Source organism: Schistocerca piceifrons, chromosome 1 (assembly GCF_021461385.2).
Source record: "Schistocerca piceifrons isolate TAMUIC-IGC-003096 chromosome 1, iqSchPice1.1, whole genome shotgun sequence".
Taxonomy (NCBI): domain Eukaryota; kingdom Metazoa; phylum Arthropoda; class Insecta; order Orthoptera; family Acrididae; genus Schistocerca; species Schistocerca piceifrons.
Window position 1 is genome coordinate 1,196,154,874 of NC_060138.1, and position 20,530 is coordinate 1,196,175,403.

Here is a 20,530-nt window from a genome sequence, read left to right on the forward strand (position 1 = left end):
AATTTTGCTACGCATCCACGTTAGTAAACCCAATAACAACATTTGCTGCAAGTGTAAATACAGTACCTGTAATTAGTAGATAAGCACCTTATAATGGGACTATATTTCCGAAACTGCTCGTGGTAAGCTAAATGTTGTTGTTGTGGTCTTCAGTCCAGAGACTGGTTTTATGCAGCTCTCCCTGCTACTCTATCCTGTGCAAGCTGCTTCATCTCCCAGTACCTACTGCAACCTACATCCTTCTGAATCTGCTTAGTGTATTCATCTCTTGGTCTCCCTCTACGATTTTTACCCTCCACGCTGCCCTTCAATACTAAATTGGTGATCCCTTGATGCCTCAGAACACGTCCTACCAACCGATCCCTTCTTCTAGTGAAGTTGTGCCACAAATTTCTCTTCTCTCCAATTCTGTTCAGTACCTCCTCGCTGGTTATGTGATCTACCCATCTAATCTTCAGCATTCTTCTGTAGCACCACATTTCAAAAGCTTCTATTCTCTTCTTGTCTAAACTATTTATGGTCCACGTTTCACTTCCATACATGGCTACACTCCATACAAATACTTTCAGAAACGGCTTCCTGACACTTAAATCAATACTCGATGTTAAAAAATTTCTCTTCTGCAGAAACGCTTTCCTTGCCATTGCCAGTCTACATTTTATATCCTCTCTACTTCGACCATCATCAGTTATTTTGCTACCCAAATAGCAAAGCTCTTTTACTGCTTTAAGCGTCTCATTTCCTAATCTAATTCCCGCAGCATCACCCATTTAATTCGACTACATTCCATTATCCTCGTTTTGCTTTTGTTGATGTTCATCTTATATCCTCGTTTCAAGACACTGTCCATTCCGTTCAGCTGCTCTTCCAGGTCCTTTGCTGCCTCTGACCGAATTACAATGTCATCGGCGAACCTCAAAGTTTTTATTTCTTCTCCATGGATTTTAATACCTACTCCGAATTTTTCTTTTGTTTCCTTTACTGCTTGCTCAATATACAGATTGAATAACATCGGAGATAGGGTACAACCCTGTCTCACTCCCTTCCCAACCACTGCTTCCCTTTCATGCCCCTCGACTCTTATAGCTACAATCTGGTTTCTGTACAAATTGTAAATAGCCTTTCGTTCCCTGTATTTTACCCCTACCGCCTTCAGAATTTTAAAGAGAGTAAGCAAGCTAAATACTGCTACTAAAATGCGATTGAAGTATTAAAGCTGAATAGTGGGTGAGTACTCAATAACATTGACATAAGCGCTATATCTGTGGCAGATTAGAAAATTTTCCTCTTACTCATGAAGTAAATCAGATTATACTTAAAAGCTCTTTATTAGGCTCATTGAGAGACAGCGCTTTCCGTGGGGCTGATGTACTGTGAAGGTGCGCAAACACAGACGGCGGCAAGAACCGCTCAGCTCTGTCCTCCGGAAGTTTACTGCTGGAACGGGAGACGCGGGTTCGTAAGTCTGGCTGAGAAGGATCAGGTGAGGGGGTGAGGTAGGGGCGACGTGAGCGGGTGGAATGAGCCGTGGAGCACCGGACTGACCCCCGATCTCGTAACTTCACTCGAAGCCTGTCACCCGAGCGAGAAGCTCCCTCACAGGAACAGAGTCAACCGGCACACCTGCAGATGCTGTAGCGACGGCAAAGATGCCAAGAAGCATATTCGTCAAGCTACAGCCGTAAGTACATAAACGGCCACCCTGTATATTTATGTGAATATATTCTCCTTTTTTTTTCTTTTCTTTATCTTATTTTTTATTTTTTTATAAATACCACAACACTGCCTACTTCATAATACTAGGAATTCTTCTATGGAGCAGAAGTATTTGTCAAGCAGAGACGGCTTTAGTATATGTCTGAAATTACACTACTGGCCATTAAACCTGCTACACCACGAAGATGACGTGCTACAGACGCGAAATTTAACCGACAGGAAGAAGAAGCTGTGATATTGAAATGATTAGCTTTTCAGAGCATTCACACAAGGTTGGCGCAGGTGCCGACACCTACAACGTGCGGACATGAGGAAAGTTTCCAACCGATTTCTCATACACAAACAGCAGTTGGCCGACGTTGCCTGGTCAAACGTTGTTGTGATGCCTCGTGTAAGGAGGAGAAATGCGTACCATCACGACTTTGATAAAGGTCGCATTGTAGCCTATCGCGATTGCGGTTTATCGTATCGCGACATTGCTGCTCGCGTTGGCCGAGATCCAATGACTGTTAGCAGAATATGGAATCGGTGGGTTCAGGGGGGTAATACGGAACGCCGTGCTCGAACTCAACGGCCTCGTATCAGTAGCAGTCAAGATGACATGCATCTTATCCGCATGGATGTAACGGATCGTGCAGCCACGTCTCGATCCCTGAGTCAACAGATGGGGATGTTTGCAGGACAACAACCATCTGCACGAACAGTTCGACGACCTTTGCAGCAGCATGGACTAGCAGCTCGGAGACCATGGCTGCGGTTACCCTTGACGCTGCATCACAGACAGGAGCGCTTGCGATGGTATATCCAACGACGAACCTGGGTGCACGAATGGCAAAACGTGATTTTTTCGGATGAATCCAGGTTCTGTTTACGACATCATGATGGTCGCATCCGTGTTTGGCGACATCGCGGTGAACGCACATTGGAAGCGTGTATTCGTCATTCTCATACTGGCGTATCACCTGGCGTGATGGTATGGGGTGCCATTGGTTACACGTCTCGGTCACCTCTTGTTCTCATTGACGGCACTTTGAACAGTGGACGTTACATTTCAGATGTGTTATGACCCGTGGCTCTACCCTTCATTCGATCCCTGCGAAACCCTACATTTCAGCAGGATAATGCACGACCGCATGTTTCAGGTCCTGAACTGGTCTTTCTGGATACAGAAAATGTTCGACTGCTGCCCTGACCAGCACATTCCCCAGATCTCTCACCAACTGAAAACGTCTGGTCAATGGTGGCCGAGCAACTGGCTCTTCACAATACGCCAGTCAGTACTCTTGATGAACTGTGGTATCGTCTTGGAGCGTGAAAATGTAATCACATGTCAGTTCTAGTATAACATATTTGTTCAATGAATACCCGTTTATCATCTGCATTTCTTCTCGGTGTAGCAATTTTAATCGCCAATAGTGTAGTTTCACAACCTTATTTTTCTCTTAACTGGGTAAGTCGTCAAAGATGTTATTGACTGAATACCTCCCGTAGTTCTAAGGCAAACTTTGGTTGAGTGATGCATAGAGTATGTTATTTCTCCTTCTAGTAATTACGTGTTTTACTGTTATTTTCGAAGTGTGACTCATTGGTAATAACGAAACGATTACTGAATAAATGTATCGTGAAACTGTTCTCAGTACGCAGTGTACAAAAGGTTCCAGAGTCGACACCTTATATTATCGCCACTGCACGCTTCTGCATTGTGAACACTTCTTTCCCAGTGTACGATTCCATGTGAGGCGTCTTTTGGAATTTACCAGCGTGTTGTGCGGCTTGTCAGCAGCCGATCGACCGTGAAATCCAAGTTTCCTCACCTTCCGCCTGTCATAGTACTTGCAGTGGATCTTGATGCAGTTTCGAATTCCTGTGTGATGATCTGGATAGATATCTGCCTATTAGACATTACGATCCTCTTCAACTGTCGGCGGTCTCTGTCAGTCGACAGTCGAGGTCGGCCTGTACGCTTTTGTGCTGTACGTGTCCCTTCACGTTTCCACTTCACTAGCACATCGGAAATAGTGGACCTAGGGATGTTTAGGCGTATGGAAATCTCGCGTAGAGGCGTATGACACATGTAACACACAACCACCTGACCACGTTCGAAGTCCGTGAGTTCCGCAGAGCGCCCCGTTCTACTCTCTCACGATGTCTAAAGTGCGCGTCATATATCTTGGCGGCCAAGTTTAGGTTCGTTCTGCGCATCTGACGTCACAAAACACAGTCAGCCAATGAACAGAGAACGACGTTGCCAGATCTCGACAGCAGTGCAGAGCACGGACGAGTGTCTTCAGTTTTAGAAACGTTCAGTCATAAATAAAGTAATAGAACAAAAGCAATCTCTTGATAGCAGACTTTCTTTTACAGAAAGTTTGTAAAAAGCATTCTTTATACCAATTGCTTCATATTCTATTAATTAATTAAACCAAACAAGCAATAAGACTCCTAATTCAGGCGATAGCAAGGAAAGGTGTTTGTTTCAATCTCACGAACTGCTTTTTCGCAATAAAGAACAGCGGTAATTGTTTATTTCCTATTGTACTTCGTGAGTATTTCATAGTCATACCAACAGTGCTTATAAGTAGTTGCGTGAGGTGTTAGAGTCCTTATGGAGTTACACTGTTTGTGAAGCTGAGGTAGCGGAACGGTTAAGGTGTTGGGATGCCAAGTGAAAGGTTATGAGTTCAAACCTTGTGTGATGCTTAATATTTTCGTTATTAAAAAACAATATTGGAGTGCCTTACTTCACGAATTTTATTCGTTTGAATGAAATTTCTAGTGCTTTGCCTCTTCATTAACTTTTTCGCTGCTGCAGACACGTGTTCCCCGCATTCTGTGCTGTGCGCGATTTTGGCATCACTGCACTTCTCGCATGTGCAGACACATGGTGTTCCCACTGCTTTGACACACTTATCATTCGATTTCACAAAAACTATTTGGCCAAAAAAATTGATTTTTACACGTCTTCTTGCCTGATACCTTCCCCCCATAAATGACTTAATTTTGTTTCGATGTGCAGCATTAAATGTAGTAAACCATTGCACGAAATTGTGAAGAGTTTGCAGAGGTAAAAGTCCATAGCGTATACTTTTCGTATGGTCAATTTTAGTTGCCACAATGTTGAGAATGAAATGTGGACAAGATACCTAAATTTCATATATTATTTACTGTATAACAATATCTCATTTAATTTAAGTACCACATAGGTGTCGTATGTAATATTGAGAAATATTCCGTCTTTCGCGACTGTAATAAAAGTTTTATATACACACGGCGCGTTTGGCTTTATTTTAAAGCACTTCCATCGCTGAAAGGTATGGCACATACACAATGGTATTCATGTTCTATTTCTTGTTTTTGTTCCACAGTCGCAGTTTTACCAATGGTATTGAAATATGTCCCTCTTCTGCAACTGTAATAAGCGACTTATTTAGACCAGACGCGTTTCTCTCTTTTGAAGCATCATAAGAGGACTGTATTTTGTGTCCTCCATTGCCAAGTCACCTTTCGTAGTTTTGTGCTGCGGTAGCACAATATTCAACGTTTGTGTTGGCTCATCAGTGTTTTAGCAAATAAATGCTGTTTGTGTGTGCCACACACAAAATTATATTTGACATAGCTCTGAGCACTTCACTGACAGACGGTATATTCAAGTCCTAATGTTTTTGTAAGTCCACAGTTTTGTTTAATGTATTTTGTCTACTTCCTTTTGATTGATTGAAGTGCTTTAAAATAAAGTCAAACGTGCCCAGTGTAAGTAAAACTTTTGTTACAGTCGCGAAAGGTGGAATATTTCTCAATATTACATACGACACTTATGTGGTACTTAAATTAAATGAAATATATAGGTATCTTGTCCACATTTCATTCTCAACATTGTGGCAACTAAAATCGACCATACGGAAAGTATACTCTATGGACTTTTACCTCTGCAAACTCTTCAAAATTTCGTGCAAAGGTTTACTATATTTAATGCTGCAAAATAACTGCGTTGAACATCGAAACAAAATTAAGTCATTTGTGGGGGGAAGGTATCAGTCAAGAAGATAGGTAAAAATCTAATTTTTGAGCCAAATAGTTTTGTGGAATCGAATGATAAAGAGTGTCAAAGCAGTCGGAACACAATGTGTCTGCACAGGCGAGCAGTGCAGTGACAAAATCGCCCACAGCGCGGAATGCGGGGAGCACGTCTTTGTAGCAGCGAAAGGGTTAATGCGGCCGTGGTGGCTTTACTTCATGAACTGCGCGCTCCCCCCTACACGTAAGCTTGCGAGCTATGCTATACTATGGCGCTGCTTCTATTGGCGCGTGCGTCGTGTGCAACTGGCAACGCAGCAATCTCCAGCGTCTGGGCGGGCATGCGCGAGCCGCCAAGATAAAAGAATTGAACTATAATGACTACTGAGGTCGCTGATATGGAGTACCTGGCAGTAGGTGGCAGCACAATGCATCTAAAATGAAAAACGTATGTTTTTGGGGGTGTCCGGTTACTTTTGATCACTTAGCGTACGATGCTGTGCACCAAACGTACATTCTGAGAAATTTATTCCGCAAATTTAGACCTATGTGTGACACTAGTAGACATATCTTGGCTAGGAATGCCCTTTTTGGCAGTGCTAGTTTGCTTCTGATTCCTTCTTGCTCCGTCTTTCACGGCTTATTTTGCTGCCGATGTAGCAGAATTCTGTAGCTTCATCATGATCACCAATCTGATATTATTAGGTTTCTCGCTGTTCTCGTTTCTGCTACTCCTCATTACTTTCGCCTTTCTTCTGTGTACTCTCAGTCCCTATTCTGTACTATTGCACGCTTCATTCCATACACCAGAACCTGTAATTCTCCTCCACTTTCACTGAGGATGGCAATGTCGTGAGCGAATCTTATCATTGAACTGTGAATTTTAATCATATTCTTGAACCTGTGTTTTATTACCGTCATTGCTTCTTCGAGTACAGATTGAACAGCAGAGGCAAAAGACTACAACACTGTCTTACACTCTTGTTAATCCGAGCTCTTCGTTCTGGGTCGTCGTCTTTTATTACTCCCTCTTGACTCTTGTACATATTCTATGTTACCTGTCTCTTCCTATAGCTAACCCCTATTTTTCGCAGAATTTCGAACTTCTTACACCATTTTACATAGTCGAACGCCATTTCCAGGTTGACAAATCCTATGAACGTGCCTTCATTTTTCTTTACTCTTGGTTCCATTAAAAACCGCAACGTCAGAATTGCCTTTCTGGTATTTCGTATTCCACCCTTCTTCACCTATAATTTACCACTAGTTTATCAAAAGTTTTGAGCATCTTACACCATTTAAGGTTGTCAAACGCTTTTCCCAGGTCGTCAAATCCTATGAATTGTCTTGATTTTTCATCAGTCTTGCTTCCAGCATTCAAATACTGGATTCCCTATATCTTCTATATCGACGCCTGTTTGTTCTTCTATCGCGTCATCAGACAAGTCTTCCCCCATATAGAGGCATTCAGCATTTTCTTTCCACCTATCCGGCCTACTCTTCATCACTATTAGACTGTAATCTGAGTCTGTATTTGCTCCTGGGTACGATTTACAATCCAGTATCTGATTTCAGATTGTCTGGCTGACCATGATGGAGTCTGAAGGAAATCTTCCGATTCTCGCGGCTTTTTCCAAGTACACCTCCTCCTCTTGTGACCCTTGAACAGAATAATCGCTATTGCGGAACTCAGTTAATCTTTCTCCTCTCTCATTCCTTGTACCAAGTCCATATCGTTCCGTAACCCTTTCTTCTACTGCTTCCCCTGCGTCCGCATTCCTATCCCAAATGACTATAAGATTCCTTTACGTACTGAATTATTCATTCAGAATCCTCATATAGTTTCTCTATTTCATCTTCTGCTTGTGACGTCGACATGTATACCTGAATTGTCGTTGTCGGTGTCGGTTTGCTGTCGATCCTAATGAGAACAACCCTATCTCTGAACTGTTCACAGTAACTCTCTCTTTGCCTTACCTTCCTACGCATGACGAATCCTACCCCCGTTACACCATTTTCTGCTGCTGTTGCTATTACCCTATACTCATCTGACAAGAAATCCTCGTCTTCTCTCCAATTCACTTCAGCGACCCTACTGTATCTAAGCTGAGCTTTAGCATTTCCTTTTCAGATTTTCTAGCTTCCGTGCGACGTTCAAGCTTCTGACACTGCAAGCCCCGACTCGTACAACGTTATCCTTTCGTTGGTTATTCAGTCTTTTCCGCATGGGTCACCTACCCAGTGGCAGTCCGGTCGTGGAAATCCGAACGACTGTACTATTCTGGTATCTTCTGCCAGTGGAGACATCATGACACTTTTTCAATTACAGGCCGCATGTCCTATGGGTACGTCTTATGTGTCTCTAATGCAGTGGCTTCTATCACCTTCTGCATTGCCACGCCGCTGATCATTGCTGATTCTTCCGCGTTTTAGGGGCAGTTTCCAGTATTAAGGACAAGAGACTGCCGTGTACCTCTATTCGCTCCTCCATTCACTTTGACTAGGCCATTTTCAGAACGAGCGTGACTTATGCCAGAAGTCTTGAGCCGCCGTTACTGACGATTTTTAATCAAAATTTAAGCTGCGGCGTGGTTCAGACGTGGGACCGAGAGCGTTTGATTACTAATGAAAGACGCTAAGCCCAGAACTAGACGCTGCGCTCAGGGAAGAGAAGAAACATCTTCATCATCTACATCTACATCTACATTTATGCTCCGCAAGCCACCCAACGGTGTGTGGCGGAGGGCACTTCACGTGCCACTGTCATTACCTCCCTTTCCTGTTCCAGTCGCGTATGGTTCGCGGGAAGAACGATTGCCGGAAAGCCTCCGTGCGCGCTTGAATCTCTCTAATTTTACATTCATGATCTCCTCGGGAGGTATAAGTAGGGAGAAGCTTATATATTTGATACCTCAACCAGAAACGCACCCTCTCGAAACCTGGCGAGCAAGCTACACCGCGCTGCTGAGCGCCTCTCTTGCAGAGTCTACCACTTGAGTTTGCTAAACATCTCCGTAACGCTATCACGCTTACCAAATAACCCTGTCACGAAACGCGCCGCTCTTCTTTGGATCTTCTCTATCTCTTCTGTCAATCCGATCTCGTAAGGATCCGACACTATTGAACAATACTCAAGTAGAGGTCGAACGAGTGTTTTGTAAGCCAACTCCTTTGTTGATGGACTACATTTTCTAAGGACTCTCCCAATGAATCTCAACCGGGAACCCGCCTTACCAACAATTAATTTTATATGATCATTCCACTTCAAATCTGCTACCAGTGTTTGTTCCGCTTTCATATAATCATACAATAAAGAATCCTTCGTTCTATGTATTCGCAATACTGAAAGGGTACAGTACCACCTGACATTGAAAATAGGTACAACATACTTCATTATTTTTGTCAGAACAACACATTTTTTTTGTAAAATAACTCAATTTCAATTAATACAGCGAAGCCGGATACCAGTGTGGGAAAGAGTGACAATTTATTTATTTAATTGATCACATGTGCACTCCCTCAAAATAAATCCCTACATCCAGTTTGGTGAGATCTGTGAAATGAATGAATGTATAGCCATCTGCTAACCGCAGATAGTGAATGTGAATACATGATCATCTTTGAGACGATTCTTTGGCCACCTTTGGTGGGACCAAATAGATGAAATTTACCTGAGCTTTGAGCGCCTGAAATGTGGCTGACCAATACGGTAGCAAGGTGCTCCCCCACTTCAAGAAAATGGTTCAAATGGCTCTGAGCACTATGGGACTCAACTGCTGAGGTCATTAGTCCCCTAGAACTTAGAACTAGTTAAACCTAACTAACCTAAGGACATCACACACATCCATGCCCGAGGCAGGATTCGATCCTGTGACGCTAGATTCAAACTCTGAGAGAGAAGCAAGGTGAGTCGGCTGTCTATCCAGCAACGCCACTTGGCTTGCATTGCACAGGAAGACGTGCATATAACTCCAGAGTTCATAGTAGGAAAGTAGAATTACAAAGTGGGGCAGTGTCGTGTGAAACTGGGATAAACAGTAATTGAAGCGGGAAAGCTGAAAGTGATAGTGTTGTGACTATTTATTGTATTGTATTCCATGTTGTAGTGTGGTGTATGTCATGTAATTTGGGTATGTGTGGTTTGCATGGGAGAGTAGCAAGGTAGTTTCAAAAGATTAGTGGGTTATGCTTGTTCCTTCGGTACCGCTCGGTCTGGAGGAAAGTTTCGTGATGATGATTGTGAGAGTCGAAGTGTGAGGTATAATAAAAGATCCACCATCCTATCCAGAAAGTGCACTGTAGCGTTAAATAATTACGAGACCATAAGGTAGAGAATCACCAATGTAAAGCCATGCCCACTGGGAGGAATTTCTCATGTGTTATTGTTGTAGGTTATAGAATTTGTGTGTTTAGGTTGTAGAAGTTATCCAAATAAATAAGATAGTGAAAAGAAAAAGATTGGTGGACTTTTCCTTCGAATTGTATGTTGTCATGATGTCCCGAATTTATAATGTGTGCGCCATTCATATTCAGTGCAGTGGCCACGTATTGATAAAAGCCGTTAAATAAATAAATAAAAGAAAAAAAGAAAATGTGCTATTGCCAGTGCGAAGTGAACAGTCAGAGTTCTGTAAATTACTGATAGTCAGATGTGCGTTTCTGTTGCATATTATTCATACAGGAGGTTGATTAGAGACTTAATCGTGAGTACAAGAGTTCATGTTACTCGATAAATAAGAATGAATCCACTCGCTTGGCAGACCACTCATCTTGCAGGCCTGACTGCTTGATGCCACAGTATGAGCAAGGCACATGGGTGCCTCTCATAATTTCGACCCTTCCAGGATTTTGCTGTTAGGGTTTGCTGTTAAGATTTTTTTTAAATGTAGTGTGATAGCGCTAAGGAGTAAAATTTTTTTTTGTTTGCAATTTCTTTCTGGATTGGTGAGGATCTTTTATTTTTTTATGTAATTAATTGCTGTATCGTCCAAGGCTGGAAGATCGTTGCATAACTTTTTTGCGTAATGTCCGTAGTAACTAGGTCACAGTCGAAAAGTGTAGTCACCATGGAGAATAGTGATTCTGGCGTGAACGTAGCAGTGCGGTAGGAAGTAGCTGTCGAGCATGGGTTAATGAGCGAGAACGGCAAACACTCGGAAGGGGCTGAATTGTTCAGCGGACCGCGGATAGGTGATCCTTTATGCGGCGGCCTTTGTCCACAAACGAGGGCTTTTCCCGACGACGCGGGCGAGCCGGAACTAGGTCAGGTATGCGGTGAAAGTGAAGCTACCCTTGGCAAAGCTACGGTTTCTCAGGCGAACGAGGTGAGCGCACCGAAAGTAGCAAATGACAATGTGCTACTGCAGTTTTTACAGAGGATGGAGAGAGATAATAAGGAGAGAGATAGGGAGAGTAAGGAAAGATTGGAAGCGATGGATAGGGAGACTAAGGAAAGATTGGAAGCAAATAAGGAAAGATTGGAAGCAATGGATAGGGAAACTAAGGAAAGATTGGAGGCAAATAAGGAAAGATTGGAAGCGATGGATAGAGATAATAAGGAGAGAGATAGGGAGACGAAGGAAAGATTGGAAGCAAATAAGGAAAGATTGGAGGTTAATGGATAAGGGAAATAAAGAGGCAATGAGGAAGCTACACACAGTTATCGATGAGCGTCTGTCCGCAGTTAATAATCGGTTAGATGAAGGGGAGAAGAATCTGGATGCGTTGAAGCAAGTATGTGATGCCGTGAAAGAAAAAGCCAAGAATTTGGAGGTACGAACAAGTGCAATAGAGAGCGATATTACAGAACGTAGGGACGTGATGCCGGATGAGCGAATCAAAGAGATGGTGGAGGACTTACTTGCAGATAAACAAGGGGCATTAGACAGCGTGGAAGCTCGAGTCACCCGGCAGGAGTGGCGCTAAATAAACACAGGGATGAAGTTGTGGAGGTAGTGGTGAGAATGAATACGATTAGCGCAGATGTAGAAAATATCAGTATGAGAGGCGAGACAGGCTCTGACAGTACGCAGCGAGAGGTTTATGCCGACCAGGAGGAGATACAGTCACTATTACAGTTTAAAGAGGCACAATTAGAAACAAATAGGAAACATAGGGAAGAACTAGCACAGTTGCAATTAGCGTGCAGAAGCGAAGGTGAAACACCACCAGGTAGACTGCAGAGGGAGAGTGAGATAAATTCAAAAAACGAAAATAGGCAGGAAGAGGAAGACGAACTCAGAGAGTTAGAAGAACGGTTGTGTCGGATAAAACAGGTGGCAAACCCAACTGGGTATAGTCCAAGGTCGGAAAACATAAATGCGGAAGAAGAATGTAGGAGGCACTTGGTGTCAGTACAAACGTACACTTGTTTTCCGGATCCTGATAATTACCAACATCCATGCCTGTGGCTGTCTCAGTTTCAAGATTCATTACCTTCATCATGGGGACCGCTCCTCAAAATGAAGTTTGTGTGTAACCATTTGAGGGACGAGGCTAGAGCGAAAATGCAGGGAGTTATTAAAGACTGTAGTAACGACAAGATATTTTGTGACAAGTTTTTAAATGAATTCTGGTCGAAAAGTAAGCAGGACCAGGTTAAGCAAAGCTTATTGATGATGCCAAATTGTAACGAAGGTGGTATAAGAAATCCAGTGTCGAGCTATCAGGAAATGCTGAGACGAAATAGGTATTTGGATGTGCCATACGAAACTGGGGAGTTCATTAGGATCTATATAACGAAGTTGCCAGTGAGATTGCGCAGAGATATAGTGATAGCAGGCAGAGGCTTAGACATTCTGCGTCATTTCAGCACTTGTTGCAAGAATTGGGTAATGAGAGCAATATCGTGAACGGAGACACGACTCATAGGTCAGTTAGTGTCGACGATAGGAACGGCAGAAACTATCAGAATGACAGGAGAGCATGGAATCCTGGCATTTCATTCTTGTCATAATGGATTGAAGGATAGGAGAAACTAATCCAACATATCAGCCCTTAGCATCTTGCCTTAAAACACATGCCGCTGGCACTGAAAATTGTCTATGTAGCAGACATATTCTACTGATATGTAGGAATGCAAATACCATATTTCTGATCATAGAATAAAACACCAGTTATGGAATCTGTTAGGCTGGTCTCTCAGAGCAAAATTTGCAATTTTCTATTTCGAACACTAAAGTAAAAGGACTGTTTCCTCAAAAAACCAGTTGTTAAAAATGTTATGTAATAATGCCAATGAGTCCAGTTTAATTAGTGAGATTCGACTGTTGCAGGTGCTTAACACATAATGTAAAAAGTCAACATTGTGATCTGTATGGAATAGGGTACGTTTATACTGCTGTTACAGGTAACATCAGTAATGTGATAGAAGTTTTTAAATTAGATGCCATCTGACCTATAGTATGTCACAGTCGTGGTGACAGTTATAATGAAGTGCTGTGTATGGTTGTTTGGAATCTGGTGTTCGGGAAAGAGGCCACTAGCACCAAAGATTCTAACACTTGTGCTGTACCTTCCTCCCAGCTTGTGTATTCCTTCTCTGCACACATTTAATTTTCATGTAAGCACAGATTCCTAACCAGCAAATCATTTGCTGTGTACAGTGAACCATTCAGAATGAGGCGGATTGTCCATGAAAATGCTGTACTGATTGAGACGATCAAGGGAAAACAATCTCATGGGCTTCATGACATTTCTAACATCAAATTATGGAAAAGTTAAGGATAGATCGAAAGTAGGCAATTTATGGTAGATAGTCAGTGTATTCATTTGTGGTGTGTAACGTTGTGCAGGGTCAAATCGAACATGAGAATTTTCAGGCGGGATGTCAGGAAGTATGACGGAATAGACTGGTGGAATGAGTCATGAACAGGAGTCGACAGAGTGGTGTATGTACGTATTTTTTTGTCATATGAATAAGGATCAAGCAGAAACGACGTGATGATTAATGAGTGGATAAAGACGGTAGACGGAGAAGCGACGTGATAAATAGTAGTGGATAAAGGTGATATTTAAGGAGAGAAGCGAAGTGAAGCAGTGTGATTAATAAAGAGAGATTCGACGTGATGAAACAGTGGTAAGTAAAGGTGAGTAGAACTAATAATGTGGAGATGTCTTAGAGGTATGTTACAGAGAGGCCTGTGTATGCTGCAATCGAGATTGATGCGAATGGCGAAGGAAGACCAGGAAATGATGGAGTAATCGACGGACGGAGAGCCGAAATACGAATGAAGAGATGAGGACGAATGCACAACGTGAAGGGACATAAAGGGAGTATGAGATCCAGATGGTGAACGTTGTGGAATACTGACGTAAGATGTAATATAAGTGTAATTCTTACCATAACATTTGCAACTTAAAAAAAAGTAATTTTTGTTGTTGTTGTTGAAGCCTGGTGCCAGTATCACTATTCAAAATGGTACCAAGAATGTGTACAGTTATTTTGCAGGATGAATAATTCGTGTATTTTTTGTTCTTAGATGAAATGTCGCAATTCTAAGTTGATATTTAGCAGGATGAATAATCGGTAAAGTGAATGCAGAGGTGAGCCGATGGAGAGAGGTGCCAGAGTGAAAGGACGAATTCGGAGATTGGAATGCTATCTCTGAAACAACTTCATGTGTTATGTGGTTGAGTATAAGGGAGCAAAGGTATGGTATGTTGTCGTGAGTGTGGTGGTGTTATGAGTATAAGGGAGCAAAGGTATGGTATGTTGTCGTGAGTGTGGTGGTGTTAAGGTTAGCTGACTTCTAGACCTATTCTGTTAGTGTATTAATGGTTGAATGAGAAGGAAAATGTGATGTCTGGTGAGTGAGAGTCGTAGAGTAGTGTGATCAATGCGCACACTCCTGTCAAGGGGATGCTACCGATCCATAACCAAAACATTATTGTATTTTATTGTTTGATTGGGATGAACCTCGATGGCAGGTCAGGATCTGACATGTGGATGGTACATACATGTCCTAGAAATGTTGTTATGTATAAAAAAGAGGTAAAATATATAAAGAGATACTAATTTCAGTCTGTCACAAGCACAAAGGTGCATTGTATGTTGTAGATTTAGAATTATCAGTTTCTAAAATGTTTATTGTATTAGGATGTTAAAGTAGTTTACTATTTAATAACATGTGGTAGGTAATTGTGAGCTGTGTAGATTATTTCTTATTTTTTTGTTAGAACACTTTCAAGGGGTATTAATTTCAGTCTGTCACAAGCACAAAGGTTCACTGTATATTGTAGTTTTAGAAGAAACAGTTTCTAATATTTTCACTGTGATAGGATGTTAGAGTAGTCTACTATTTGATATTGTAATTATGAGCTTTATAGATTGTTTCTTATTACCTTTTTTTTTGACACTTTCATGTTTTGTATGAGGGACGACAGGTACAATCAATAGCACAAGTGTGGGCTGTGTATAGAAAAGAGATAAATGTTGAGGTTGTATGTGTAGAAAACTAGGGTGTATAATTTTATGTTTTTTAGAACAAAGATTCTTTTATTACCAATGTATCTAATAGATCATACATGTAATCAATGAGTATATAAATAATGTAAGAATATCCTTTTGTCTGTAATGTTGCGAGATGACTGATTGGGTGTCGTAGCGCTGAGGTGCTACGCAGAACGCGCCCATACCGCTAGCGGGGCCGAGCTGACGTCGCCATGGCGACGGGCGACAGAGCCGCGGCACTCCCCACTCCACTGCCGGTCGAGGTACACTCCACGCGCCCGCTACAGCAGGTCAACGGCCTGGGGCGACACGCACGTACCACTGGCCATTCATAAGTTCCGCCACCCTTACGACTGGGGAAAGTATCCCGCAGAGGCAACAGTGGGTGGTTTCTTCTGCTCAACGGCTCGCGCGGCGACGCCACGGCAGAGCCTGGCGGGCATTTTTTACCAGCAACTATTAACTAGTACTGGACTGTGGAGCCGTGAAACAAGATGACTGCTCGTTACGTCTCCATGAGGTGAAAAGTGAAGGACTGATGTTTCCACGTTGTGAGTGGTGGAAAAGATTTTGTCTAGCAGACAGGACGATTGTTTTGTTTTGTCTTGACCACTGAACGGTGGGATCCATAAACTTTTGGGAGTGACTTGTTAAGTGTGCTTTGTGAATTGCATGTGGGACGCTTGGTATACTTAAAGAGGACAGTTGTCGTTTGGTCACTAGTTATTGTATGAACACAATAAACTAAAGTGGGACATTGACATTTGCATTTGTAGTAGGAGACATTTCTTTAATTGGTGCGGGAATAAGTGCTGGTGGTTGGAACTTACGACTTTTAATTACACCATGAACTGAAAGGACAGAACCGTGGGTAATAGTAGTTGTAGGGCCATTTCTGGACGACCAGATTCGTGTGGATGGTACTCTGAGAGTGACTATGACATTTGTGTTTAATGTGAGATACAGTTTACTGTTCAGTGCGTGTTCAAAATGCCGATTTGAGTGACCTAAAGACTTTCGTCCGGGTAACCATGGGAGAGCTTTGACACCAAGATGGTGTTTCTAGGGAACCTGTCAGCAACTTTTTTGACCCCACGAAAACCACAGAATGAAATGATTCCGCGTGACTCGCAAGATAGGGAATAATGTATTTGTACTTGTAATTGTGTAAATTTTTTAATATGTTTCATTCCTGAAGGGACAGCAAGTGTAATTGTATTTCATTAACATTTGTGTTTAGAACAGTTAGTGTGTTTTTTTTTTGTTTGTTCTGGGTTATCAAGTTCACGCAGCATGTTTATTAGAATATTTGGCACAATGATGCTTTAATTATTAGCCAGTGGCGTAATACTAACCTAGCGGCTCTTGTTGCATTGATCAGTAAGGTTGTCACAGGGGACAAGAGTTTGCATTGCACAACAAATATCGGAATTAACTGATGCATTTTGATGTCGTGGACAGTAATGATCTTGTTGGTGTGTTGACTGAAGCCACTTCTTTGCATTATCACAGTGGTGATATTTCACGTTAAAGTGTAACGAAGGCTAGTCTAAATGCAAGTTCTTGTCGTCTAAATGTGTAACAACAGAGAAATGAGCAGTAGAGTAAGGTACGAGAGCTACTGGTGAATTCAAGCACTTATTGCTAACTATTTACTCCGTGTATTGATCAAAGTTGATGGACTGACTAGCTCAGCAGCAGGTATTTCTACTGGTGGACAAGGATAAGGTTAAACTCACAGTCGAGTAGTGGTGGCAATTGCTTAAGTGATGATGGTTAATGAGGTATGACATGATGTCTTAGGTTGACTATATTACGTAACTAGTATGTAACTTGTGGTATATTTCATTGTTTTTCTTCTCAGTTTTATTTCTCTGTAGGTTTGATGTATATTTAAGAGTACTGATATGGAGCCTGACATTATACATGGAACTAGTGTACGCAATTTTTTCTCTTGTTGATTTTGTTTTGTATTTAGACATTGCCGTGTAAAGATTACTACAACGCAATTTATGGATGTCAGATTACTTGTTCTGTGTTTGGACGGTGAGCTATTTAAAATTTCATGAGTACAATTAGTGTTTTTTTTATTTGTCATAGAATTAGTGAAGTTTGGATTACTCATAAAAATAACGAAGATCCCAGTAACTAAGCAAATTTTTACCTCAACATTATTTTTTATTTGTATGATGTAATGTTTTATTTGTCCTGTGAATTGTTGTAAATTTGTATGTGTACGTTACTCCGGATTGTGGAAAGTACAATAATGCAACAACTATGTCAATAATTTGGTAAAGTAACAGCATTTGGTCGTCTATTTGAGGTCACCAGCGGCTAAGGTCTCCTCCTGGTTATTTTGATGACTTGCTGCGTTTGTTCTAATACAGCTTTCTTAAAAAAAATGTTCAGAACTACCCTCGCATTGCAAGGATAGTACCGTGCCATTTTTTTCTACATGGGTAGCCAGTGGTGAAAGGTTACAGTACCGCCCGACATTGAAAATAGGTACAACATACTTCATTATTTTTGTCAGAACAACACAATTTTTTGTAAAATAACTCAATTTCAACTAATACAGCGAAGCCGGATACCAGTGTGGGAAAGAATGACAGTTTATTTATTTAACTGATCACATGTGCACTCCCTCAAAATAAATCCCTACATCCAGTTTGGTGAGATCTGTGAAGTGAATGAATGTATGGTCGTCTGCTAACCGCAGATAGTGAATGTGAATATATGATCATCTTTGAGACGATCCTTTGGCCACCTTTGGTGGGACCAAAGAGATGAAATTTACCTGAGCTTTGAGCGCCTGAAATGTGGTTGACCAATACGGTAGCAAGGTGCTCCCCCACTTCAAGAAAATGGTTCAAATGGCTCTGAGCACTATGGGACTCAACTGCTGAGGTCATTAGTCCCATAGAACTTAGAACTAGTTAAACCTAACTAACCTAAGGACATCACACAGATCCATGCCCGAGGCAGGATTCGAACTTGCAACCGTAGCAGTCTTGCGGTTCCAGACTGCAGCGCCTTTAACCGCACGGCCACTTCGGCCGGCTTCCCCCACTTCAGCACAGGTGCGAGAGGACCTGAATAACGGCCATGTTTCAGTTCTCTGCCGCTGGATCTTGTGCTGTTAAGACCTGTCTTGGGTGTGCTCCGTAAAGAAAAAAGAGTGGAGACATGGTATGCATGTGGAATATTTAAAAGTAGTTTGAAATAATAATTTCTCTATTTCAGGAACTTTTGTGGGGAGAATTAAATGTCAGGCAGGTAATATTAATGGGATCGTAGTAATCTTCGGAAGTGACCAACGGTCACAATGAAACCACATGTAGCAATAAGTTGAAATACTTCCGTGTGCTTAAGTTAAGCTGAATTACTAGCGTGTGTACAATAAGTTGAAATATTTAAGAAATAGCGTGTGTACCATAAGTTGAAATATTTAAGAAATGGCGTGTGCAGGACTTGAAATTAGAGACGAGTACTTCCACGTGGTGAGTACTGTGTGAGTCTCAATCTGTGTATGAGACAAAGGATAAAGAGAAGTACTCGTCCATGGTATCAGTTGAGGACTCGCGTGTGTGATGAATATGTTCTTAATACTGCTTTGCGTGATATGATTCCGTGTGACGCTAGATTCAAACTCTGAGAGAGAAGCAAGGTGAGTCGGCCGTCTATCCAGCAACGCCACTTGGCTTGCATTGCACAGGAAGACGTGCATATATCTCCAGAGTTCATAGTAGGAAAGTAGAGTTACAAAGTGGGGCAGTGTCGTGTGAAACTGGGATAAATACTTATTGAAGTGGGAAAGCTGAAAGTGATAGTGTTGTGACTATTTATTGTATTGTATTCCATGTTGTAGTGTGGTGTATGTCATGTAATTTGGGTATGTGTGGTTTGCATGGGAGAGTAGCAAGGTAGTTTCAAAAGATTAGTGGGTTATGCTTGTTCCTGCGGTACCGCTCGGTCTGGAGGAAAGTTTCGTGATGATGATTGTGAGAGTCGAAGTGTGAGGTATAATAAAAGATCCACCATCCTATCCACAAAGTGCACTGTAGCGTTAAATAATTACGAGACCATAAGGTAGAGAATCACCAATGTAAAGCCATGCCCACTGGGCGGAATTTCTCATGTGTTCTTGTTGTAGGTTACGGAATTTGTGTGTTTAGGTTATAGAATTTATCGGAATAAATAAGATAGTGAAAAGAAAAAGATTGGTGGACTTTTCGTGCGAATTGTATGTTGTCATGATGTCCCGAAATTATAATGTGTGCGCCATTCATATTCAGTGCGGTGGCCACGTATTGATAAAAGCCGTTAAATAAATAAATGAAAGAAAAAAAGAAAATGTGCTGTTGCCAGTGCGTAGTGAACAGTCAGAGTTCTGTAAATTACTGATAGTCAGATTTGCGTTTCCGTTGCGTATTATTCATACAGGAGGTTGATTAGTGACTTAATTGTGAGTACAAGAGTTCATGTTACTTGATAAATAAGAATGAATCCACTCGCTTGGCAGACCACTCATCTTGCAGGCCTGACTGCTTGATGCCACAGTATGAGCAAGGCACGTGGGTGCCTCTCAATACATTACATTTGTCTATGTTAACCTGGCGAGCAAGCTACACCGCGATGCAGACCGCCTCTCTTGCAGAGTCTGCCACTTGAGTTTGTTAAACATCTCCGTAACGCTATCACGTTTACCAAATAACCCTGTGACGAAACGCGCCGCTCTTCTTTGGATCATCTCTATCTCCTCCGTCAACTCGATCTGGTACGGATCCCACACTGATGAGCAATACTCAAGTATAGGTGGAACGAGTGTTTTGTAAGCCACCTCCTTTGTTGATGGACTATATTTTCTAAGGACTCTCGCAATGAATCTCAACCTGGTACCCGCCTTACCAACAATTAATTTTATATGATCATTCCACTTCAAATCCTTCCGCACGCATAATCCCAGATATTTTACAGAAGTAACTGCTACCAATGTTTGTTCCGCTATCATATAATCATACAATAAAGGATCCTTCTTTCTATGTAATCGCAATACATTACATTTGTCTATGTTAAGGGACAGTTGCCACTCCCTGCACCAAGTGCCTATCCGGTGCAGATCTTCCTGCATTTCGCTACAATTTTCTAATGCTGCAACTTCTCTGTATACCACAGCATCATCCGCGAAAAGCCGCATGGAACTTCCGACACTATCTACTAGGTCATTATATATATATTGTGAAAAGCAATGGTCCCATAACACTCCCCTGTGGCACGCCAGAGGTTACTTTAACGTCTGTAGACGTCGCTCCATTGATAACAACATGCTGTGTTCTGTTTGCTAAAAAC